This window comes from Pseudorca crassidens, chromosome 5 (genome assembly GCF_039906515.1).
Source record: "Pseudorca crassidens isolate mPseCra1 chromosome 5, mPseCra1.hap1, whole genome shotgun sequence".
Lineage (NCBI taxonomy): Eukaryota > Metazoa > Chordata > Mammalia > Artiodactyla > Delphinidae > Pseudorca > Pseudorca crassidens.
In genome coordinates, this window is record NC_090300.1 from 111,327,318 (window position 1) to 111,354,128 (window position 26,811).

General features: G+C 32.8%; 1 protein-coding gene across 3 annotated transcripts in view; it reads right to left on the reverse strand.

The window, feature by feature from the left end:
* The window catches only part of CADM2 (cell adhesion molecule 2), a 1,069,757-nt gene that overhangs the window by 586,848 nt on the left and 456,098 nt on the right, over positions 1 to 26,811 (reverse strand). The gene's annotated exons all lie outside the window — the stretch shown is intronic.

Here is a 26,811-nt window from a genome sequence, read left to right on the forward strand (position 1 = left end):
CAAAGGAAGTTTGAAGTAAGTCAATTTCCAGTACTGAGGATTGAATGATCCAGCTGAATTCCTCTTCTGATTTTTTCTAACACCACCTCCCTTTCCAAAAATGTTCTTTGCCTGACTGCAACATGTTGCATGGACACAATGACCAACCAACAAATTGGAGTACCCATTTTGTCCATTCTAATAATAACTATATAGCACCATCTGTATGTCAGATACAGTTCTAGGCATTTTTAATACATTTATGAATAAACAGACCATCTTTACTCTTTGATTTAAATGCTGTAGTTAATTCTAGCCTTACTTGAAAGATTGGGACTTCTGTTCAATTTTTCTGTCTTTTATTTTTACTTGTGATATTGCATGGTACACCACACATTCTCTCTTACTGTGAGCTTCAGCCCATCCTTGAATCACAGCCCATTTGATATCTTTCCTTAACTGAAGTTGATTTCTTTCTTCCTTTCTCTTGCTTACAAAGTTCCTATAGTGCTAAATTCCTGCCTGATTCCCAAGTAATACCATACCAATCATATTTGATGCTGTTTGAATAAACCCAATTCTAACCACTTCTATTGTTTGAATTAAATTTTTGGGTCCCCTTGAATGCCATTCCTGCATGGCCTGCCTACCCACAAAGGCTGTGTTACATTTCCATACTTATTTACAATAATGAGCAGCTTCCTGTTTGACTCCAGTTCAATCACATTCCTAATGGAAAAGACGTTGCCGAGGTACCATCATGTTTAACATTTGAATTTAAATTATTACACTACTTTAATCCACTTCCACAAATAATTTTATCATGCTGTCTTATCATATATGCTAAATAGCTATCTGTAAAGATGATTTTTTTCTACTCTTCCCATGTGCATATCAAAAACTTAGTCCAGGGCTTCCCTGGTGGCGCAGTGGTTAAAAATCTGCCTGCCAATGCAGGGGACACGGGTTCAAGCCCTGGTCCGGGAAGATCCCACATGCCGTGGAGCAACTAAGCCCGTGAGCCACAACTACTGAGACTGCGCGTCTGGAGCCTGTGCTCCTCAACAAGAGAGGCCGCGATAGTGAGAGGCTCGCACACCGCGATGAAGAGTGGCCCCCGCTTGCCACAACTAGAGAAAGCCCTTGCACAGAAACGAAGACCCAACACAGCCAAAAATAAATAAATTAATTAATTAAAAAAAAAAAAAAAAACTTAGTCCATGTTTAAGAGAAGCTGTGGATACTTTGCTCATATATCCACGGCACTCACTGACCCCTCATGCTTTTCATTTTTGCTGTAAACTCTTGCAACATTAAGCCTGAAAGCTTTTTCTGACTTTCACAGGCCTGAACTGTGCAGTGGGGCAGGAAAGAATAACAGAGAATTAATGTCCCTCCCCAGGAAGAGTCTTCAACCAGTGACAGATGGGGAGGTGGCCTACTCTCCAGTAACCCTCAGCTTTCTTCACCTTGGATAGTACAACTCTGAGCCAGATTCTACACATTCCCCCAGGGGTTGCCCACAAGCTTGAGCTCCAGTTGCCCACAGTGGTAAACTGCTCATAAGCACACCTTCACTTTAATTTCCTTTCCTTACCAGAGTTACTTCCTTATTCTATAACCAGTGCTTCCTGGTATTACTACTGAAATCAATTACTTGCACACAAGTCTCTACATCAGGGTCAGGTCAAGTTTTGCAGAAACCCAAACTAAGACAGTGGTTAAGATAAGAGGACGTGTGTGTCAATATATTTGACCAGTCCTATTATATCTTTCATGTCTTTCAACATAACTTCACACATTGGAGAAAACATTCTTTTACCACACAACTAGTAGTTTCTTTAAAGTACCAAAAGAATATTTAAAAGAAGTGAATAGAATGTTTTAAAAAATCAGTCCTTATTTTTTTATGTTCTATAGTTTTGGTATATGCTCAACTTTCCTGATATACCTATTACTTCTCAAGGATTTTGGTCATATTCTGGTCAGGAAAATTTGAAGTAAATGTACAATTTACAGTGTAGTATTGTTATAAGTCATCAATGATAGCTACCATCCTTAAATTTTCAGTATTTGAAGTATTCAATATTATAAAATATAATGCATTTCTTAGAATCAATATAAGTAGCATTTCTGAACTGCTTCCTTATATTTAACTAGGTGATAATTTGATTTAAAAATAATTTTAATAAATACAACATACCAAATTATAAACCCTGTTTGTTAATTTAATGTATAACAATTATACACTAAGTGACAAATTGTGTCACTCAAAAAAGAATTTATAAACATCCAAATTCTTCACCATTTTTTGTTAGAATTCGGTTTGTTTTTAACCTACGAATTCTGGCTTGGCACACTTGTACATAAAAAAGAGACTATATATCTTATTGCCAACAAAGGGCAGTTATTATAAGAATTTAGGTTGTGCATCTGGCTAGGAGGGTTTTTAACCCCAACATATGTACTGTGACATTGTTTTCCACATAACATTTAGAGAATTCTAAAAAAGCTTTGAAGTTGGCAGTTATTCACAGTATTGGCTACAGGAGACCAATTCTCTGCTGGATCAAAATGTTAAGTTAGTTCCAAGAGAGAATGTGGGAGGAAAGTAAAAGCAATTTCTCTTTCTTCTGAGCTCTAGGAATTCACATTTTCCAAGAGTGGCTGAAAACATTTTCTATCAGTTGATACCATCCAATGGGAGAAAACTGATGGGCAAAGGAAACTATAGAAAAGTAATATGATTTCTGTTTAAAAAATTAAAGAAAAGACCTAAATTCAATATTATTTTTATTAGCAAAATATTTAGCCCTTAAACATATTTTTCACCTAAATGTTTTTCTTATACTTATCTATGCAATTAATCTGATACTACTCCACAGATCATTAAAGTCCAATGTTTTCCACTGAGATTAAGACAATTCATAGTCTATGAATTAGGATGACTGGCAGGGAGTAGAGAGGACAGGCTAGACTCGATGACTGAGGGATGTGAATATGGACAAAAATGGGAACTACATTTTTCTACTAGAAAAAAGTCAAAGCTTTTCTTCAATGCCTGTCTTATAATTCCATTTCTGCTAAAAATAGTTTCACATGGGTATATTTCCCAAAAATTCATGCTCTACTTATTTAATGTTGAAATAATTTGGAAAAACTCCTCCTGAAATTAACCTTTGATCAAATTATAACCCTCAAATGACAAAAATGTATAAAATTGGCGAAGATAAATTTAGTCTGAAATTACTGAAAGCCTTCATTAAGGCTTAATATATGCTGTCAGCTTTAAACTAAATAATAGATGAGGTTTTAACATAATCAGAAGAAAACTGCTGCTACCTACCTCTGTTACTGTCACAATGAAATTGACAAGATAATTTTGAAAATAAGGCTTTCTCCAAGTCACTTCATGATTCTGACAAGCACACAGTATTTAGAATTATATCTATTCATACAGAAAAAAGATTTATCTACAAGGATATAAGATCACTGAATGGAAGATCAAATATGTTCTCCTTTAGAGAGTGTGGTATGAATTGCTTTAACAAATAAATACAAGTATTTTCATATGTTAACAATTCTCTGCTTTCAGAACAGATTCCATTTTCTGTTTCTTCTGTAATGGTCTTTAAGTAATCTTTAGGCAGTTAGATAACCTTCAAATAATCAACAGAGGCAATAGCCTATATATGTTATACTGAGTTACTGTGTTCATTTGATCTCTTAAGCTTTTCCTTATATTATTAATATATACAGCTCTAATTATGAAGACCAATAGGAAGCCATTGACTAGTTCTCTCATTGTAGGGAAAGGGTATAAAATAACAAAGAAAAGCTATATATGCCTATAATCTTCAAGGATATGTATTAGGACAAAGCTATAGTTCAAGCATAAAAATATTCTTACCTTTCTTTTCAACTCAGTAAAACATAAAATCTCCAATGATTTATCTTTTATCCAGGTGAATACAACTCGTAGAAAATAGTGACATGAATTTGGACTCAATATACACAAAGTTGGAGGTGGTGGAGAGGTATCATGAACTAAAAGTTGTTTAGTTATATATATGACATGCGTTATTTGACAATTTCATTACTCATGAGTTAATATTTTGATCATAAACCTTTACTTCTCAATTTCACTGCATGCCCAGATGCTGAATGGTGGTGGCAGGTACTAGTGATTATTATATCTGAAACCAGATATCCCTAGCTCTTTGAAACAGTATTTAAGTAAAAGTGTTCCATCTTTTATATGATTGTCTGTTAAGCTTGTTAATATTGCCTTATGAATACACACAGAAATCTAGTATGTTTTAAAAACAATGGATCATTTATTGGTGTTAGAGCACAGGTTAATAAAAGAAACAGAATATTGCTGTAATACACTGAATCAAAGAAACTAAAGTTATCTATTTTAGGATTAAAAAGTATTTTCCACATTAAAACACTAAATCTAACTTTATATTTCCTTTAGATACGGAGCTATAAGCTTGTATTATCCAGATATTGCACTTTGTTTTTCAAATGATAAAACTAACAGCATCCTCAAATAAACTATGCTGTTAAAACATAGAGAAAAATGATTGCTATTATTCTTCCATCTGCCTAAAATGGGACAGGAAAGAGACACAGCAGGAAGAAACTCATGAACTCACCTGAAAGTTAAATACAATAGACAGGTCACATTTTTGAATTGCCAACTTTGATGTGCCTTTACTTCTACATTACAAATCATGTCATATTCAGAAAGTTTAAACGTTGAGGGATCTATTGAGTTCTGTCCCTGATCTTCAAGAAACCTGAATTTCCAAAGAGACATACAGATGGAATTTTTTTTCTTTTTGTCCTTTTCATTAAATGTCTCCAAGCAAAAAGTTCAAGATGCAGGGGGAAAAAAGAAAGTTTTAGGAGCTTGATCTAAAGTGACCATTTTTGTATCAGAATAGCAAAGAAAAAAAATCAGTTTGAAAAAAGGGCGTATAATCACATTTCAAATCTGTCTAAATTTTATACACATGTGGAAAGATATAGATTTTTTAGCGTGTCATAGTCATTCATAAATATCTAAAAAGCTTTAGTAATTAGGTTTCATTACTCACCAAAATTCTTTTCAGAGTTTCATATCCAAAATATGCTCATTGTGAGGGGAATGTAAAATCTTATGCTTCAATTCTCACACCCCATCTTGGAGAATTACATATTGATCACCAAAGTAGAGAAAGGCAATGTATGCTATACGAAAGTTAAAGTAAAATTTACATTTGTATCAAATATTGTACTTCAATAACATTAAGCCTATGGAAATAATACATTTAAAAATCTGAGGTAAGAGTAGATGTGAAATCTATTACAATTTTTGAATCTTTGCTTTCCTTTGGCAGGAATATATATAAAGAATATAGTAGCATAAAGGTTTTTAAGAACTAAAGAAGAACTGAAAATGATAAAACAACATTGAACTTTTGTTTGAATCTACTTTTGAGATCTCCTGTAAAGTAATTTCCTGAATAATTTTTAAAGCAAATTGTTTATATATCCCAGTGAAATGACACATCTCTGCATTCAGGGGTCAGGTGTGGAGGTTCAAATATAGAGAAGATATCTTTATCTCACTCATCTGTAGATATTTATTGATGTACATTTTGAAAATGTGTAAACAATTAGAATCCTTTCCTATTAAAAAGAAAATAAGACACTTTGACAAAGTGTATCCATTGGGGCTGAAAAGCAGTGGATCTTCAAGTTTGCTCCGACTCTGAGTCAATAGAGAATTCTTAACCCAAGGTCCCTGAAATACTGGAAAGGCATTCGTTGAGAGAGAGATTTGTTCAGACCAGCTGAATCCAAGCCAGGTAAAGTTATAGTCACTCTCACCTCGTAATGAAAGCATATGAGAAGAGCCACTTTGAGAGAATCTGCCGTTCAAAATCTGTTAGAACAATGGGAAAATATTTTAGCATGCTCCAACCCCCAGAACTTGTTTTACATTCAAAAGGCCCATGAAATGAGCATAACTCTAGAGGTCTCAGCAAAGTCACAAAGAAGTGAAGCAAAAAATCTCTGACTTCCAAATCTGCTGCAATAGCCAGCATTTGAGAATACATAATTACAGGAACTAAATTTGCTATGTGTAATGTTCTAAGCACTCTATATGTGTTAAATAATTTAATCCTCCCAACAGGGTACTATATTCTCCTTGGACAGAGGAGGAAACTGAGGGATTGCAAGGCAGAATAATTGTCCCATGTCAGAGTGAAACTCCAACCAAGTTCTCTAACACAAATATCTGTTGAAATTCACCTACCAGCTTGACACTGAGATAGTTTTTCAGCAAAGTGGTCATATTACTTTCACAATATAAATTTTACATTATATGAGTCTGGTTAATGGGAGTATGCAATGCATACCAAAGACACCAGAGTTAGATGTTAATGCTGTGGAAGCTTTTATTTTCTAGAATTGCACATATTATTTTAGACTAAGACTAACATAGAGCTTTATTTTTACATAAGAATTTACTGATAGGATCTTTCTGAAGTATTATTCCCAAAGGTACTGAAGTATAATGTTAGTGTTTTGTATCTTTAGTGTCCAGGTGTTGGAATGATTTAGAACAAAACTAACCCAGACTAATTTCCGCAGCAGGATGAATTATTTTGCTGAAGTCAGCATGAAATAATGCCTAACACAGATTCCAAAAAGGGTCATCACCAAATCAATCAAGCAGGAGCTTAAAAGATGTTTAATAACTTAATTTTTTAATCTGTGGGTGACTTAGGCTACTTTTTCAGGATATGCCTCAAGTAATATATTTTAATGCAATTGCCATGTCTTGGTGTAGATTTAGAAATGTAGATTTGTCAAATTGCTACAGGTGTTCTAGTCTTAGGGGAGCAAGTCACCAGAGATAAATTCACCTGAGGCTAATTCATAAGCTTGAATCCCAAAGTTTTAAATTATATTGGAGGGATATTCTGGGGCTTGACAACCGGGACCAGTCATCTGCAAGGGCATACCCTCCTGGGTAGGTAGGTTCTCTGAGGAGATGAAATTATAGATTAGATGTTTCTCTTGAGAGCACAGAATTAGAACAAAGGGAATTGAATGGTGTTAAGGGATCATTTCATCAGACTGTAGTAACCTGATTAATTGCCCTTCCTGCCTGTTCTGCTGATGTTTCTATCTAAATAACTGGGCCAAGGTACTATGGAATCAGAGCACCTTTCTCCAGCTCATTTCTACAGAAACAGTGGTGACTCCAGACCCCTCAATAGCCATTACTCTCTTCTACTTCATGATGTTCAACTTTGCTATATATTTATTAAATGATTTTCATCTGAGTCTACTATTTCAGGATATAAAATTTGATATTGATTAGATAGCAATAGAGGACAGGAAGACAGGCATTGGAAGTTTTATTCTTTTTGTCTTTCTTTCAAAGTAGAGAATTGGCTGAGTAAAATTCGTGATTTGGGTATATTCATTGATGGTATTAAATGGAATGGATCAAAACAGGTCAGGATTGAAAAATAAAATATTATTGTAAAACCCAGCCCAAAGTCATGAAGAACTTGACATGGGTTTCTGCAGCAATTAGAGACAGAAGTAAAAGAACAGGTGCAAGAAACATTTTGAGAACAGAAAGTTATAATTCTTTTCTCCTGAGTTATAACATGACTGAGTACTCAGAGCCAGAGACTCATTGCAGCTAAAGTTTTTTTCTAAGTACACTAAAATATCAGTAAAAATTTCAATACAAGTATCACTAAAAGCGTATGTTATAAGAAGTTGTAGGAAAGAAAGTAATAGTGTAAAGGATAATAATTTCAAATTATTGTAAGGTACTCTTCACTACCTTTCCTCTTAATATGATCTCTTCTTGTCTTTGCTAAACTTGCTGACTCGTGTCTGAAATCTCATAGAGATTATCTGAAAAAGTGTAATATTACAGTTTGTTGGGTTGACTGGATGAGGGAGCAAGCCTTTTTGTGTGTTAAACTGCTGTGCTTAAACTCTTCTTTAAAGTGTGGACCTCTCATGCCAAAACAAGAGCAAGTGCTTCTTTGATAAAAATTGAAAATGAATGGGCACAGGGAACTCTCTGTACTCTCTCCTCAATTTTCCTGTGAACCTAAAACTACTCTAAAAATAGAGTTTATTAATTAACAAATAGAATAAAACAAAAAATGAGAGTGAAAACACAGGCAAAATAATACAATCTTTCTCCTCTCCATTCTCAGATCTCTCTTTTTCCCAATCCTTGAGGACAGAGCTCATATTCACTGCAACAAGAAAAAGTATATTTCCTTTTCTACTTTAGTACTTTTCTCTAGAGGGGTGCTTCAGCGCTTTGCCTCTCCAGAAACTACCTCAGGGCTTTGTTCTTACTTCTCACAAATCTGAGATCCCCTCCCTCCCCTACCAACTCTCTTGTTTTGTGAGGAAAATTCCTTATGGGGTGGTCACATTTGCCTTGAACATAACATATAACACAAATGTGAAAAAAGTACACAAAAAGCATGAAAGTGATTTTGTAGTTTACATTTTCCTTACCAACATTTCAAGGGAGTGGGGATGGTAGTGGGGGGTAGTTTTATATGTTCATATACTACATTAATAGCAATTCAAAATGCAATAGTTAAAATTGATACTTAATTTTACTTAACTTCCTATGTACTGTTACCAAGATGCTTTTTAAGTGAAAAAAATCATAATGATAAAACAAAATACCAAATCTCACAATAGAAATTTAAAGGCATCTACATGAAAACATGGATTAGAGGGTGTGCTTGCATTCTTTCAAACCTCCTTCAAAAACTTAAGATTTCCCTGCATTCTAAAAGTTCAGTTACATTTTGGAATGCAAGACAGCTTAAAATTAGCTTTTGGAGGTCTTTAATTATAGATCAATAAGTATGTCTGAGTGCAAAATCAATTATTAATTTATGTAAGCTGAAAAATTGGCATATTTTATAAAGTTGGGTTCTATCTTTAGAGTGGTCTTTGTTTTTTGGAAACAAATTAAATGGATAATGTAATCTTTCTGAACCTCTGATATTTCACTATTTTAAGTAGTGTTCACTGCTGAGTTAGTTGGAAACTCTGAACTTTGACATACGTAAAATATAGTATGAACATTAAATGGAAAAATATAAATGTTAAGTTCTCAGACAGTAATTCTACAAGCTGGTTTACTATAGTTTAAGGTGTTAATATACAGTGGAAAAGAGTTGAGGTAGAAGAGATGAAAATATTTTCCACAGTAATGTTTTTCCATATAAAGTCTAAAAACGATTTATCTTTTGGTTAAGTAAATCTCTTTAAAATATGTTAATCTTTTTTCTCTGACAGATGTAAAATAGAAATAAAGAGATGAAACAATGCAGTAACAAAGGGCCAAGCTTGGTGGACTTAAAAACAAGCATCAAAAAATGGAAAAATACAAGCACATCTTGATTCACACTGCACATAAATGGCACCAACAATCAAAAATGCATGCAGAGTTCAAACAGACTTGCTTTTAATCTTTCTTCAAAAGGCAACGTAGTAAATGACAATCAAATATGAATAAACTGAAAATGAATCAGCAATAAAACAACTGATATACATTAACCATTTTCAATGTTAATATTGTAAGAGAAGGAAAATCGTAAATTAAAATGATGCAGTTTTATTCAAAGCAACTGCTTTAAATATAGTTTATTTCAGATTTCTGGTTCAAGTCATACTAATTTAATATAGATAAGAATCTGACTCATTTTCTTTTTTTTTTAAGCATTCCTCAACACCATTTCTCCATTGCTATTTGGTACAAAGCAGTCATTTCTCTGCTTTCTCCTTGCCAGCAGGATTCACCACCCTTGATAGACGCTGAAAAGCCTACATGCTCACTACAATTTCTAGTCTTTCTTAATAGTAGAGTGTGGCCATCAACCCATACCTGAGGAAGGTGTGCTAACAGCTTCTGGGAAATTTTTGCTCCCTGTCAAAAGGTGAGTGAGATGTGAGGAAAATATTTTTTCTCCTTTTTAGATTTTGGACAAAATCATGAGATGATAAGATGCTTAGAGCTGCTGCAGCCATCTTGCTCCAAAAAGAGGAAGATGCAGAGACTCCCAGGGAAGATGGGCTATTGAGCCACCAGGAACACTATTGTTTAAGCAGCTTTTAGTTGAATGCTCTTGTACCAGAAAACAACAAACTGAGTGCTGGTTTACCTTTTTAAAGAAATTTAACCCTGCATCTCTCCTAAATTATTTGGGCTCCAGGAACACTATGCCTTATAGAAGCATGCCCAATTTTCTATAATTTAAATGATATAAGTTCCTTTAAATTGCTTCTAAAATTGCAAAAAAAAAAGTTCCATTTTGAATACTAACAGTGATTCATCACAAAAACAATGAAATAGAACAATGCCATATAATTCATCTTTCTGAGGTTGCCTTCATTTTAGCACTGTGTTTCTTTTTCCACCTTGGTTTTCAATCGTATTTTTGTTTGTTTTATTCCACAAATGAAAATTTTTCTTTTTTACCCAGAATTCCAGTAATAAAACAAGAAAGAATGTTAGCATTGTCCTGTTTAATGAGGAAGAGGGAGTCACAGAGCTTGCTCCCCACTTGGCTCTCAGTTCTTTTTCCTTTCAATAGCTCCTAAATGAAAGTGCGAAACACACGTTCAAAACCACTTCTCTAGTCTCAGAGTGGAAGCAAAAAGGCAATGAGAGGAGAAATCAAATTGATCTTTTACCTACATTCTGGGGAAGAATGGCAAAATGCAGGTCAATATGACCTTTTCTAATTCTCTACTTTCCAACTCAGGTAGTATACAGATAACCACAGGGGATCAATACATATTTGTTGAAAGAATGAATAAATAAAACTTTTAGACCACTGGGTTGCACATTGAGCCCAGGCTTATTGTTGTTTCTGTAGCAGGACTTTCCATTATGCAAAGATGTCCTTCCCACAAGCAAAGGAGTGGTATAACATAAAATAATAAATGCATATATTTGTGAAGTCCCTGTTATGGGCATGGCATGAAGCTAAGCATTTCCAGGGAACAATGAATAGATAAGATTCAGTCCCTGTCAAAGAAGAATGTTGTTTAGTAGGAGAGACAGGATACAATGTGTGCGGCCACAAGATACATGCAGAAAATAAATGCCACAAGAGAAGTATAAAAGTTCAAAAGAACAAGTGTTTATATCACGTGAGGAGAATCATGCACCAAAAGACCGTTGAGATTGACCTTGAAGGAGGGATTGAATTTCAGAAGGAGAAATGTAAAATAAAGAGTTTTTGATGGAAGAGATGATAAAGCTATCTTGAGTTAAATAGTAGCCCACTTTTCCTTAAACATCAAAAACATAAAGAGAGCCAAAGGAAATAAAAATGGAAAAGTACTTGAGGATTGTATTTTGGGAATCTTTGAATGCCAAAAAGAATTCTGTTACATCTGGACATCCCCCCAAAACATGTCCAAAATAAATTCAAAATATTTAGCCTAAATGAAAATTTTGAAACATTTTCCAAAAAATAAAAATCAATTAAAAAGATATCCTTTGATTTTATTATAATCTATAATAAAATAGTGCTCACTAATAAACATAAATGCTGTTTCATTAGACTTCAATTTGTAATATTTGTAACTGAGTCCTCAACTACCTTATTTAAGTCTTTAAGAAATAAGGTAATGGTTGATATGTTTGCATACACTGTAAATTGTCAAAATTTGTGATCATCATGATGTAAAAATTGTGATCATTTGATGCTTATTTTTATGTAGGCTGAGACCTAATTAATGTTAAACTGGAGAAGGTGAAATATCGAAAGTAAGACATGCTACTAATATTTTAATTCTTCCTTTCACACTAACACTCAAATGTTAAAATATGAGATTCATAATAAATCTTTTCTTTTAAAGAATCTGATAACAGATTTGAGGAGGATTAGAAATAATGTCCAAAAAAGCCTGACTGTCAGTAGTACATCTTAACTGGCATATGTCTCGAAATAAAAATTGTTCAAAATCTTACAGAAATAAATTGCTCTGATTTGCCTCTACACTACAGTATCAGCTGTTTTTAAATTGGAAACATCTATGTTTGTCATTAAACCATTTGACAGCTTGAGTCCTGCTTATTATAGAAAGGGAGCTCTAACACCAATGTGATCTTGTGAGGAAAACTTGTAGTTTTTTACTAAACGATCTAGCATTCTTGAATACAAATTTGTATACTACTTTGTATATGTCAGCTTTGTCCTGTGTCTGAATAAAGCTGGCCTTTAGATTTGACTATTTCTTGGGTTTCATAGACAGTATCATGATGAAACTGATATTAAAAATCAAAGTAAAATTTATATCTGAGTAATCAGTAAAAAATTCTCATCAATAAAAATTCAAGAGAGTTAGGTAATACTTTCACCTTTTAAAAATGTATTCTGTATAAAAATAACAAAGTAAAAATAACACTATAAACAAATGTTTTACTGTTGTTAACCTTTGTTAAAAACTTAATAAGTTATATTCATTATTAGCCATGTGCATATATTTAAATTTTATATCAGTTTTCTCATATATTATATATACCCTGGCAACTTTCAAAATGGATATTCAACTGCTCCTAATAAAGTCATCTAAACTATAAAAATATTAAAATACAATAAACAGAAAAAAAACCTAGAAGTTTGAGCACAAAATTATATCCGTGCATCCTGGAAGTCCACATAAAAGGGAAAACATGGTCAGAAATGATTATCTCTTAATTATTATATGATTATAATTGTATGGATATTCAGATAAGGAAAACAGAGTGATATTTTGTGCAACATTTTTAATAGATATACAAAAGCCTTCATGAATATTTTTTATATGGCCATCTCTATTCACATTTGAAACCTAATAGCTAAGTGTTACATAATACTGTCTATATGGTATTGTGTGGTCTAGAAATCTAACTTTATAGTGATTCAAGTAGGTACAGGTCAGAGCTTAGACAATGTCTAGGAATGGCTGCCAAACAGGCTATCAATCTCAAGTATCATTTGTCTCAACCAGGCTTAGGCTGTCTAGATAACGGATGATGCAAAATGGTGTCTGCTGATACGAAACAATGCCTACTCTTTGTTATAAAAGTGCTTATAATCAGAAAATTAGCCGATATCAGCAGAGGTGTGTTTTGGATGCACTCACAGGGCAGATCCAAAACATTCCTTTGAAAGCAGCTTCTGATCGCTCTGTGGGTCAAAACTAGTTAGGCAAAGACCCAAAGTTCTGCACCATCGAGCTTGGAAGGAAGATCATTTGATGTCATCTTATTATTTTTGTTTGCAGCAGTCATTATTTTTCATTTCACGTAGTTTTAGATGATATTGGTCTTGTTTGGGTTAGTTTGGATACTTTACTCTATCTTTGCTATCATGAGGCAGAATGTCCCTAGAGATTGACCAGTATCTTTTAAACACATGCACACACACACACACACACACACACATGCAATTATTTTATTCCTGTGTCGAAGCCAGTCATATAATTGTTTGAGGCTTATGGGCTTTGAGTTTCTGCTGGCTGCTGTCCAGCACTTAAAAGAGAACTCAATCATTAATAGAATCGCCCTTCTACTGGGAAGAACCTTTGTGAAGCTTCCAGTTGCATCTACAGGATCCTGTGATATTAAGCGTTATAATGGACACACTAAAAATGAGCATCCATATGCCACAGACAGTAAGAATTGTGCTAAATTAGTTTCTGTTGGAAGTCTTTCTTTGAATATTTTTACCCATGCTATCAAGTCCATCCAGGCCTTAGGCTTATGTTCTTCAACTGAGACATTTTTCTACTTATCAACTTACAAGTTCTTTACTGGTAAAACTGTGACAGCACTTTCTTTGAAGACATCAGTAGGGTGGATGTAACAGAATATTGTTTGATCACAATATAAAACCTGTTTTTGTCACTTAATTACTATGAAAGATGAAGGTAATAAATGTGACAAAATAATAATTAGTGCAATTGGCGACATGTACTGAGTTACTTAGCAATATTTCCCTAAATACCCTTTACTTTTGAATTCAAAGAGAATTTTAACTCTTCTACATTTATGTTTTATCGTGGCTTAAATTTTTAAACTTTTTCTTTTTTAGCTAAACTAACTTAATGAGGTGGATTATCCTCATGGAAAAACTACTTTGGGGAAAGCGTATATTAAAATTTCATTAACTCATTTAGAATATTATTTAGACTACAGCTGTGCTGACCACAGCATAGCTTGTCAGTACAGTGAGGTTGTTTTGATTGTGAATATGGATCAAGCAGTCTGCAATGACTTACACCAACCAAGGCAACCATCAAAAACCATGGCAGCTTTGAGTCAATAAAGCATCTTATGAAGATATAACCTATATTGCACTATTGTTTTTTATAGCACGTATCACAATTTATGTGATATGTTTATATGTGTTAATATTTGTTTATATAATTTGTTTATATAATATAATATGTGTTTAATATTTGTTTAATAATTAATATTCCCCAATCAACTGTAAGTTCCCTAAATACAAGAACAATGGTCACTGTACCCAATGCTTAAGCACTTCAGATTGGTTCATAGTGGGTGCTTGACAAATATTTGTTGAATTAGTGGGTAAATATTGTTGGGTGAGTTTTTAATGTATACATTGAAAGTGAACCTTTATTTTGTGTAGAGCATTTTGACACTATCATTTTAATATAGTGGTTAATTTAACTCCAATCTTTTGACACCAATGGACACTTTGATTCATCTCAAACATTAAGCTCTTTTGCCCCTTAAGACCTAGGAGTGGTAATGGTTTCATAATTTTTCAGTCCCCAACCATTAGCTCCTTCACTTCCTCAGTAGAACTCTTTCAGTTTGATATCTGTTTTCTTAGTGGGACTCTGGCTACTAAAATTGTTATTTCTTCTGTATTTCTAAAAATTGAGACAACAAGGTTAGTTTAATTTGGGTACTTACTTATATTTAACACATTTTCCTTTTTTAAGGTTTAATGTTATCAACTACATGTAACATTTTTTACCATATGAAATACTGCCATTTTCAGTTTTAATTTTTATGGTTGTATCTACCTGTAATATTTTAGTGAAATGGGTAAGAGACTAATATCCAAACTTTCAGAGTACTCAATCTATGCAAAAGTTGTGACTATTTCCTTTCATATATTGTAACTATTTCCTTTTCATATACCAGAATTTCTCTGTCATTTGAGATCAGTATACTATATTTTAAATCAAATTCTTTCATACATCTCCTATAACTTTTAAACTTGTACATTAAAGAAATTTTTAGGTAAGTAAAGATAAAAAATAAATATATTCGGCCTTATTTTGAGTCACGTATAATCATTTTTCATACTATCTTTATTACTAACGTATAATATAACTGCTAAAATCATACGAATTTAAGTGCTTTTGATACACTGAAGGAAAACAGACACAAAAAACAGTATTAATATATGAAATTCATGTTAAAGGGGTTAAAAGGAGTGTAAAATTATTTTTTAAAGAAATACCCTCTTTATTATATGCATTTATCACTGCATATTAGGAAAAAAGTACACAACAAAAAATTAAATGAAATAATTTGTGTCTTTAATTACCTACTTATATATGCTAATAAAGTTATTTTACAGTAAGAAAGTAAAGGTTAACTATGTGGGTTTTTTTAAATACATTTTTGCAATCTGTGAAATACCAAGACACTTTAAATTTTAAAATGTTATTTTGACTAGGAAGCTTGTTAGTTTACAAATGACTCTTCTAACCAAACTGTGAGTGTACGTGTGTGTGTGTGTGTGTGTGAGTTAAGTCTGCATGTTTGTATGTGTATATGTGTGATTCTTCTGTTTCATAAAATTATACTATCGTAACTTTTATGCATTTTTTGTAAACATTTTATTAAATTCCCAAAATGGTCACTGTTTAAAAAATAGAACAATGTGCAGTACATCACATCTGCTGCAACAAGACAACTTCCAAAATTGGAATTGCCCCTGACATTTCATCTGAGGATTATCTCTTGGGATGAACGAGGGGAGAATTTCTAGAGTCCAAAAGAAAGAGAATTTTTAAAAAGCTCTTTCAAAGAACAAAGACTGATAGCTTGGTACAACTATTTTTGTCTCTTTTTTAAAACTGCCTTAAACAACACCAGTATGTGTTAAATACATTGGAAAACATGCAACAAATTAATAGCAAGATTAAAACAAAACCAAAGAACAAAACCAAAACACAGAACCATAAAGCAAGGGATTTTATAGACTTTGAGGACATCAGAAAGTTTCCTTCAATCCAAATTGTTTTCTTTCTACCTTATCTTTAAATATCCGTTGTTGCTATCGTTGTTCTAGTAATGCTGTTTTTTATATCATCTTAAAGAGAAGAGTATGAAAGGGCAAAAGCATGATGCTGCAAGTCTTGCGTACCAATTCTCACTCTGCCACTCATCCAGCATGTGAAACCTTGGGCAAAGAAGCTGAAACTCTTTCAAGTCTTGGATTTTTAATCTATAAAATGGCCGATTAAAAAATTCCCTTAAACAATACTGTGCTGTTGTAAGAATCAAACGAAATAATAACTCTGGGAGCTTTTGAAACTGCCACATGCTAGGAAAAGTGTTATTTGAGCCACAGAAGCACTTGAGAAAGTGTTGCAGAATGTAGATGATATTTCAAGTTAGAATGTGAGGAAGCATTGCTCTCTAATTTAAAGCCAAAGTCATCTAGACTTGCCAGAGAGTGAACTAGTGAAGCATTTACCTTCGAAATTGAGTGCTTTGGACTGCACATAAGTACTTTAAAACTCTTTCAAATAAATGCTTCCATATCATCCATTTCACAGGATGGATCCCTGGTGAAATGACACTTCACATTAATAGCTAAATTATTTACCTCTGTTATTGTGTTCCTAAATACAAAATGGATTTAAAGATTTTTAGAAAAACATTGTTGGGTAGTAATTTAAATAAAATGTCATTTTATATATATATATTTTTTTGCGGTATGCGGGCCTCTCACTGTTGTGGCCTCTCCTGTTGCGGAGCACAGGCTCCGGACGCGCAGGCTCAGCGGCCATGGCTCACGGGCCCAGCCGCTCCGCGGCATGCGGGATCCTGCCGGACCGGGGCACGAACCCGTGTCCCCTGAATCGGCAGGCGGACTCTCAACCACTGCGCCACCAGGGAAGCCCAAAATGTCATTTTAAAGACATCAGCTTTGTGCACAGAATAGCAAACACAAAATTGGCAATTCATTCATTCGCTAACCAAAAAATTATCAAGAGCAAGCAGTGTGAAAGTCACTGTGATAGGCACTCTGAGATTTTCAAAAGGAAAAAGACAATGAGCTTATGGACCAGAAGGCACTATATGATGGGTCTGCAATCCCTGTTTTACAAGGGAGTAATTGAGGTATGCAGAAGATGTGCAACAAAACTTTGTGGGTTTTCAGAGACAGAACTGTAACTTCTGGTTAGGATAAACAGGGAATATTTTCTGAAGGAGTTGTAAAAATGCAAATTACAGATGATTATTAAACATCTTTGAAATATCTTCCTTTTCCTGAAATAAGTATTAGTATAATCATAAGTAATTTGAGTATTGTGTTATTTCATTTTTGTCCATTGGATCTCCATAAGTTCTGCCAATTTTTAAAATTTCTTAAAACATAGAAGTATTCACATTCTCTCTGACTGAAACTGCAGAATCTTTTAATTATCCCATTTTTAAATGTTCATTTTGTGTTGAGTACCTTGTATAAATAAAATGTAAATGTAAATTAAAAGACCACAATCTGTTTTTCTTTAGATGTATGAAAAATGTGTGTTTACTCTTAAGAAATTAGAACCCTAATTCAATTGAATGTTTATCTACCTGTCTTTATTTGTTAAGATTTATAGCCAGAGAAAACAAATCTTATTTGTTAAAATTTATAGCCAGAGAAAACATGCTGAAAAGAGTCTAGAGTTTATTTTTTAAAAAACTTACTGAATTAGCCTATCTGCTTATATGTTATCTTATTGAATCTTCAAAACTATTCCAGTTAATTTTGTGTAACCAGGAATTAAGGAGATAGGAAATTTACTCAAGAAATATACTTGGATTCAAGTCCAGTACTATTTGAATTTGAACTTCATACTCTTCCCACTTTTTTTTTCAGGCATTTTGTTTCAATTAATTATTTACTATAACACAGTACTTAAAGAAAAACCTAAACTATGATTAATAAATTGAACATGTTTAGATAAAATTATGATTTGCTTGTGTAAAGTTACCAGTGAATCTGTAGTCAGAGGTTTTACACCTTTGTGAAATCACAAAATTTCAGAGCACCTAAATATCAAACTTCATGGAAGTGTATTTTCAAATGGTAAAATGAGTCATTCATTCTATATTTTTATTTATTATTGTATTATTCTATTTATTCTTTTATTATTTATTCTGCATTTTCAATGTAAATTCTAAATTAACTCTTATCCTAAATAGCAGACCTGAATCTATTGTTCAACATAATTTTCTGTAATTTAATTTGAGATTGAAACTCATGTATGTGTATTTGTATGCATTTGTATGCAAGATTATAACAGATAAAATCAAATAAATTATCTTTCCCTGAGTTCTAGCAAGTAGATATGGTGATATATTTATTTTCATTTATTTATTGAATTATATTTCTGAGATAGGTAAATTAGGTTGTGATTATACATGACATTAAAAAATTTTACTCTAGATGCTTTTACCAGTCCCCTACATAATGCAGTCCAAATACACCAAAAGTAAATCTTTGGTTGATAGGTTTTTCTTTACTTATTTGACGTTTTTGGTTTCATTGGAATAGAAATGTTAATCCTTCAGATCTTCGCACAGGAACCAGGCAAGCAGCTCATTTATTTTGATGGGAACAACTTTTCAGTCTTGTTCTACCTATTTCCTAACCTTATTCTGACAACCCAGGCCCTTTACTTGCCATCCATAAGGCAAGTACTCATTTAAAAATTAATCCACTGGAACCAATTTGCACTGAAAGTGAGGCAGCCTGGTATGCTAGAAAGATCACTGGACTGGGACAAAAAAGTCTAGTATCAACTCCACTACCATCTAGCTGAGAGACCATGGGAATCTACTTCTATCGATTTTCCTTCATTTTTCCATTATCTGGAAAATGAGATATCTGGATTAGTTTACGTCTAAAGTTTTCTTAGCCCCATAATATTCTTGTGAACATACAAGAATTTTAAGAGCTGATAGTCTGTTTTCTACATTCACTTTAACATAAATTAATGGAATTAATTTTGGAAAAAAATGTTTCATATTTAGAGATTGTATTGTATCTGTAAAACACTTTTTACAATCAGGTTTTGGGGTCATGCTCCCAAATATTCTCCAATTTTATTCTGTAACTTAAAACTATTTAACACATAGGGAAACCTCATTCAAATTAATTATTCCCAAATTTGTATGAATAGCAGTGATGCCTCTCTTGACATTGATAATTCATACAAGTGCACTTTGACATAATAAAAGGAACACTTTCTAAACCTCCACGAACTATTTCACTGGGAAGAGCTAGTATTTCAGTAAAGAAATTTTCATCCAGACCCTTATAAACCAACTTTACCTTTCATGGAATATTTTTAACATTTTAAATAAAAGGACTTCATTTGATAGCCCTCATGAAAAACTGTAAAACGAAATGCTAACGACTAGTTTGTCTCTAAAAAAAACAAAAAAAATCCATGGGAATCAACATACAATGGTAGAATAATGTAATTATAGAATTTTTCTTATTATTCAAAAGCTATAGGAGACTTGAGCAGTCAGTCTGTCCAACCTTCCTGCTTGAAGAACGAGACAACTGACACCTATGTAGATTAAATGACTAAGGGACTTTGACAAGGTCATGAATCTGTTTAAAGGAAGAATCAATATGTGACACTATATGTGTACATACACACACATAAACACACAAACCCCACACACAATGTCTACTTTAAAGGGAGAATCACTAGGTTTGACCGTGTTATATACAAACTGGCACACTGCCATGTAAGACTGAATTTTTCAACCATTTGTTTAGTATATACAAGATAAATAATACACAATAAAAATTTAAATAGCTTTATAAAAATCATAAGAACACCAATTGTGAGAGTTACATACAAAATAGAGTTAGATTCATTTGCTAAGATTATGTACAAATAAACAGTCACCTTTTGTTTTGTTTTGTTTATTTTCTTTCATAGAATACCTAACACATAAAAAAGCCCAGGATAGCAAACAAATTTTTTGCTTTGCCTTAACTAAAAACAAATAAGATCTACTGCATTGTAAAATACATTGGCCAATGTATAATTAGTAACTAGATTTTAACCTTGAACAGAATTTCATAGACATGATGGAAAAAATACATTCAACCCATGTCTTTAAACACAAACAAATGTTTAAAAGCCTTGGGAACTCTGAATCAGAAATGCTTCTGATACAGCACAACAGACTGATGTACTGCTGAATGTCATTTGCTTAGTCACAGCACTGGGGTATGTAGGTAATAAAAATTCTGTGAGCATGTTTGCAAACTATAAATGCTTAAGCAATTCTTTGTAGCCACAACTTGTGGTGTAGATGGATTGCAATCTTGAATAAACAAGATGATGAAGGGAAGAGTAACCACTGCTTTATCATTCTTTTTGTAGACTACAGAATCCATTGCTTGTATGTCTAGGGGTCAAAGCTTTATGATTCTGAACAATGGGACTATATTTTAAAACCATATTAAAAGCAAATTAAATATTAATCTTAGCAGGATGGATATACTGAATGGAAACTAAAATCAAGTAATTTACTATAGAACTAACACTATAGTAAGGCTATCTCAAACTATAATATCTAAAACATAAATGGCAATGGCTGATTGTCTAAAATGTTCTCTTACATGTCATATCCATTTCTCCATGTACAGTTTTCCCAAATAGTTTCTAGGATGATGTAGATTTCTGTTTTACGGTTCCTGTCCCCAGGATTTGACACTTATCCCTTGCATTGTAGAGCTTTTGCTCTGGGGCCAATATGGCAATTCAAAACACCAATTCAACCTATGGCATAGTTTCAAGCTTTATTACTGTATGTATTATAACTAAGAAATTGACAAAACATATATTAATCCTAAGTCATTTAAATATTTAGCTGCCAGAAGTGATGTATAAACATATTACTGAAGAGGCACTGAAAATCTTTCATAAAATATTCTAATAATCTTTTTATCCTTATCTTCAAACACTAATTCTTTTTCAAACAAGGAAAGCTGAAAAGCAGAGCAAATGTTTAACTTTCTACCAGAGTCAGTGGTTAAATGATGCTATAGGAAAGATTTTCTGAAATCAGAGGAACTCATTCAGAAAGATCTTACTGACCATGGTCTTGCTGTGACATAAACAATAGTTTGAAAGTACAGTTATTTGATATTTTTTATGTCTCTTTGTGGATCTTGCTGAACACATAACTCTTCTGTAAATTTTAATTAAATTAATGACCTAAGCTCTGATTACACCTTTATTTTTTCAGTGAATAACAAAGTTCATCATTTCATTAACTTATTAGTTCACTCATTATTGACTTCCTTCTATGTTTAAAACACTCTGATAAGTACATTGAAGATACAGAAATGGAGAAAGAAACGGATATCTGTTCTCAATGAACTTACAGTTTATTGGAGAAAGTAAGAAGTACCAAATAACTGTACCACAGAGTAAAATGTAATAGATGTTCATGTGAGGTAAAAATAGTATGATGACTACCTAGGGTGCTCAGACCTCATTTTCAATTATTAAAATCAGACAAACATTTGTAGAAGTTCACCATCTGGTCTGTACTTTTGAGGATGAGCATATTTTCAATAGAGTCTCACACATTACGTAATACATTTATGTAACATATAGTTTTATATTATTTCAAAAAGAGTTACTCCCTTTCATCTAGTTAGTTTTTCTTAAATGCTCAACTTTTATGGTCACCTTTTCCAAGAAGACAACCTGTTCTCTCACTGCACTGTGTTCATACTTCAATCATAGCCTGTATCAAAATGTAGTGTAATCATCTCTTCATTTCTGTCCTCTCATTTCTGTCCCTCCCTTGAGATGGGAACTCTTGGCTTCCTATTTCCAAAATTTAGAATGCATCTGACATATTGTAGGTATTCAATAAATGCTTGTTAATGGAATAAATAAATACATAAACAATCTGAGTTCCTTAAGAAAACATATTTCCTATCATATTTTAACAAATATTAATCAAATCAAATTCTCTCTGAGATTTACAAATGAGAATTACATATTTTTATACAACAATTTTTTATCTACTTAAATCTCATTACAGAGAACATATTAATATACCATTTGACACATTAAGAATTTTGCTGGATTAAATTTCACATCCAGGGCATAGCTTTTACAGTTTTACAGTAGAATATTTTTCTACAGACTAAAATACAAATTCATGACTAAGTACTGCATACAGTATTTTATTAGTAAATTAAACTATTTTTGAAGCAAAACTTATGGAAATCAAGTACAGTTTAATGAAAAAGTACAAGTGCTACATGCAGGTAGATCTAAATTTGTATATTAACTTTGCAGCATACTAGATATTTCCTTCAGCAAATTATTGAAATTCCTTAAGTTTCAGTTTGTTCATCAAGAAAATGATAATACCAAAAACTACTTTCTTTCACAGTTATCGTCGGGACTACTAATACATTATATGTACTCATTTAATAATATTTATGATAATGATCATGATGATATGAATAATAGAAGACGGTAGTACTGATAACAAACACATAGCACTTATTACGTTCCAGGTATTGTTCTAAATATTTATATCTACTAACTCAGATTCAATGGGAATATGTCAAGAATGTCTCCCTTGTTAGATTGTAACCCCTGCTGGACAGGGACAGTGCCTGTATTTTCTTCCCTAATGCTTTGTATTAATTAATTAATTTAACAAATAAAAATTGTACTAGATGTGATCATAGAGCAGGATTTAGTCTGAAAAAAAGCCAAACGCTCATAGGGCTTAGTTTCTAAATTTTGGAGATAGACAATACACAAAACAAATAAGCAAATTATATAGTATAATTATATAGTATGATAATAGATAGACGCAGGAAAGGAGGATAGGAATTGTGGGATGGGGATTGATGACTACAATGTCAAATGACATGAGATGGGAGGCTTTATGCAGGGAAATGACCTACCCTTACTTATGTGTTCACAGGATCACCCTGGTTGCTGTGTTGCAAATAGATTTAGGGTAACAAAACTTGAGAGTAGAAGCCAGAAGATCGATTGGTATGTGGCTTTTACGGTAACCCCATGGTGGTAGCTTGGATCACAGTACAAATTCTGTAGGTGTTAACATATAACTTTTTAAGCTTCATGTATTTTAAAGTAAAGCCAATAAGATTTTTAATAGGTAGTGTGTGGGGTATGAAAGAGAAACGTTTCTTGGACGCAAGCAACTGGAGAGTCGGAGTGACCAATACTGAGGTGGGAATTGGTTGTGAGGATGGGAATTAGGAGAAAATTTTGGGACTGATTAAAATTAAGATGACTGTTAGACATCCACATGAATATGCTGAGTAGGCAGCAAGGGAAAGATCTGAGCAAGAAATATAAATGAGAGTGTTGTCAACATATAGATGAACTTTAAAGCTATGAGACCGTAAGAGATCATCAAGGGATCACAAGGAGAAAATTGGTTCATTGGCAGACATTGGATGCTTCACTGTCACCAATCAGTGAGATGAGAAGGAAGAAAGTGCCAGTTAAGAAGTGGCCAGTTAGGTTGAAACAGAGTCAAGGTGAAGTTTTCATGGAGGGGACAGAGTCATCAAACAGGTTCTAACTGCCAATAGGTCAAGTAATATGAAAAATAGAGAAGTGGGTTTCACAGTGTAGAAGGCGTTAGTGATTTTAACAAAAACAAAATTAGTAAAGTAGCAGGGATAAATGCCTGACTGGAAGAAGCTTGAGAAAGGAAGAGAAGAAAGCACTGAAAATGTCTCTTTTGAGGAGTTTGGCTGTAAATGTCTGCAGAGAAATGGGGTGGGACTGGAGAAGATACTGGGGCTACACAGTAGCCATTCAAAAGATTAGCGACTTGAATTGAAATATTGGTTTGATGAATATTATATATTTGTTTATATTAAACAAATATAATTTGTTCCATAGTACCAGTTCAGTAAATTATGATTTCATATAATTTATAGGCAATATTACAGTAGGTCCATGATATATATAATTTATATTTACTTAATAATTCATAATTTAGTTAAAAGAAACAACATGACATAATTGTGTAATACGCAGCCTTTACACCACATTTGAGGTATACAAGAAGTCAAACTTGCTCTGAAATCAACCCGAGGTCATTAATTATAATGTAGCTAGTTAAACAATTAAGTATATTGGTTTACTTTACAGGATTGTATCATGATTATTTATAGGATGGGTTTAAAGAACTTATACACTTACCATATTCCATGACGTAGATTTAAAAGGTTTTTAGTATATCTATACATGCCTTCATATTATGAGTCAAGTCTATCTGAACAATAAGAAATGCTCAACAAACACTGTCTTACAAAACAGACCCCATATTCAACTTTATTCAAGCAATGCCTGATATTATAGCAATTACTTGAATAATTATTTTTTTACTTTTCCTATTTCTCACTGAAAGTTCTTTTCAAAATGTTCTTGCAAGTTATCTTTGGTCTTAGACAATTTCTTAAATGTATCCTTATGTCACTTCTCTAATAATATATTTAATACCTAAATGACTGCAAAAACAAAACAAAACAAACAGACTCTCACACTCTGAAATCTGATCTCTTGGCTGAGGGCAGCAATCACACTGTCAATTGACCAGAAAATGTTGATCATTCAATAACTAAAATCTCTTTGGTGAAGATGAACAAATATATCTACATATATACATTATACACACACACACACACACACACACACACACACACACACACCCCTATATATTTGGGAAGCATTGTTTTTAATAGAATTTGGTCTTTTACTTCACATTTTTAATATTCTTAACCATTCTATTTCCTCTCATTCTGCTTTGAAGCAAAAGAGAATTATCTGCCTTCCCTCTTAATCTATGCATATGCACTTGTTAACATCTTTGACATCTTGGCAGGCTTTTTAATATTCTGTAGCCATTTACTCCGCTATATTCAATCAAATGGCATGTAGTATAGATTAGCGTGAATTATTTTAAAGTTCATTGGACGAAGGTTGGGGGGTGGTTTTCTCAGTATGCAAGAACAAAATGAGAGGAAATAGGGGTAAGGTATTTACAAATCACCAACAAGGAGAAAACATCAGCATTATAATTGTCAGTCTAGGGAGAGGGCAAGGAAAATATAACTATGAGATGACCAAAACAGTTCATCTTTTAAGAAGTGCAAGAAAGGTTTCTTGGAGCATCTGTATCATATTATGGGAATAAAATTTGGCTGATGGCAGATTGTGTCCACTTTCAACATGCTTTCCCTGGTTTTGTCTACATAAATTAATATTTACAGGCAGGAAATATGAAACATGTAATATAACATTAGACTTAAAGTAGGTCTCTGTCTCTGCTTTCCCTGGTTTTATCTACATAAATTAATATTTACAGGCAGCAAATATGAAACATGTAATATAACATTAGACTTAAAGTAGGTCTCTGTCTCTGCTTACATACATTTTCAATTAATTTATTGTTCTTTTATTCTCTCTATGCTTACAATTTGGCCTATTCTCTCTGTTCCTCACTTTCTCATCTTTTATTATTTCTTTCTAATCAATTCTATCAATTCTACATTGTTTAAAGTTCTCTATGAACTCCATGTGGTTCTTCATATATTTTTGCTATCTCCTCTGCCATGACCTGCTGCCTTATTCCAGTCAATCTGCTTGATTTCTTTCACACGTAATTTTCTGTTTGCCACCACTGTGTCTTTCTACTTTAGATACTTGGCTTGTAAAAATATTTTTAGCTAAGTGTGGTTGGTTGTTTTTTCTCAGCACTTAGGCAATATTGTCATATTTGGGGGGATTTTGCACCAAGATTATAAATTCAGAATGTTAATAAAGAGGGAATTAAAATCAACTTCATTTTTATCTTTGTAAGCATTGTTAGTTAAAATAAGGAAAATCAAATTTCGTAAACTATATTAAAATATAACTCTGCCTAGTATGAGAACCAATGAAAAAATGTGAAACATGTCATTAATGTTAATTTCATTGATTACCACCATCTATCTGATAATAGATGAATCTATAAATATTATGTTTATTTGTATTTATAATACTGACAATAATATTAATTATAAATGAGTGTACAACTTTGAACAGTAATGTGAATATCGATCCATGAATCTTAATGATAATGTTAAGTGGCATTATTAAAGATATGGACGATATGGACATTAAAATCCAAGGAAGGAGAAACAAGTTCCTACTGTATAGCACAGGGAACTATATTCAATATCTTGTAATAAACTATAGTGGGAAAAGAATCTGAAAAATAATAAATATATACACACATATATATATAACTGAATCACTTTGCTGTACACCAGAAACTAACACAACATTGTAAATCAAATATACTTCAATACAAGGAATAAAACACTGAAGGAAAGCAAAATATATGAAATACTTGACTACACGTGAGAATTATTGTTACATGTTTATGTACATGAAAAGAAAATAATATCTAATGTTTAT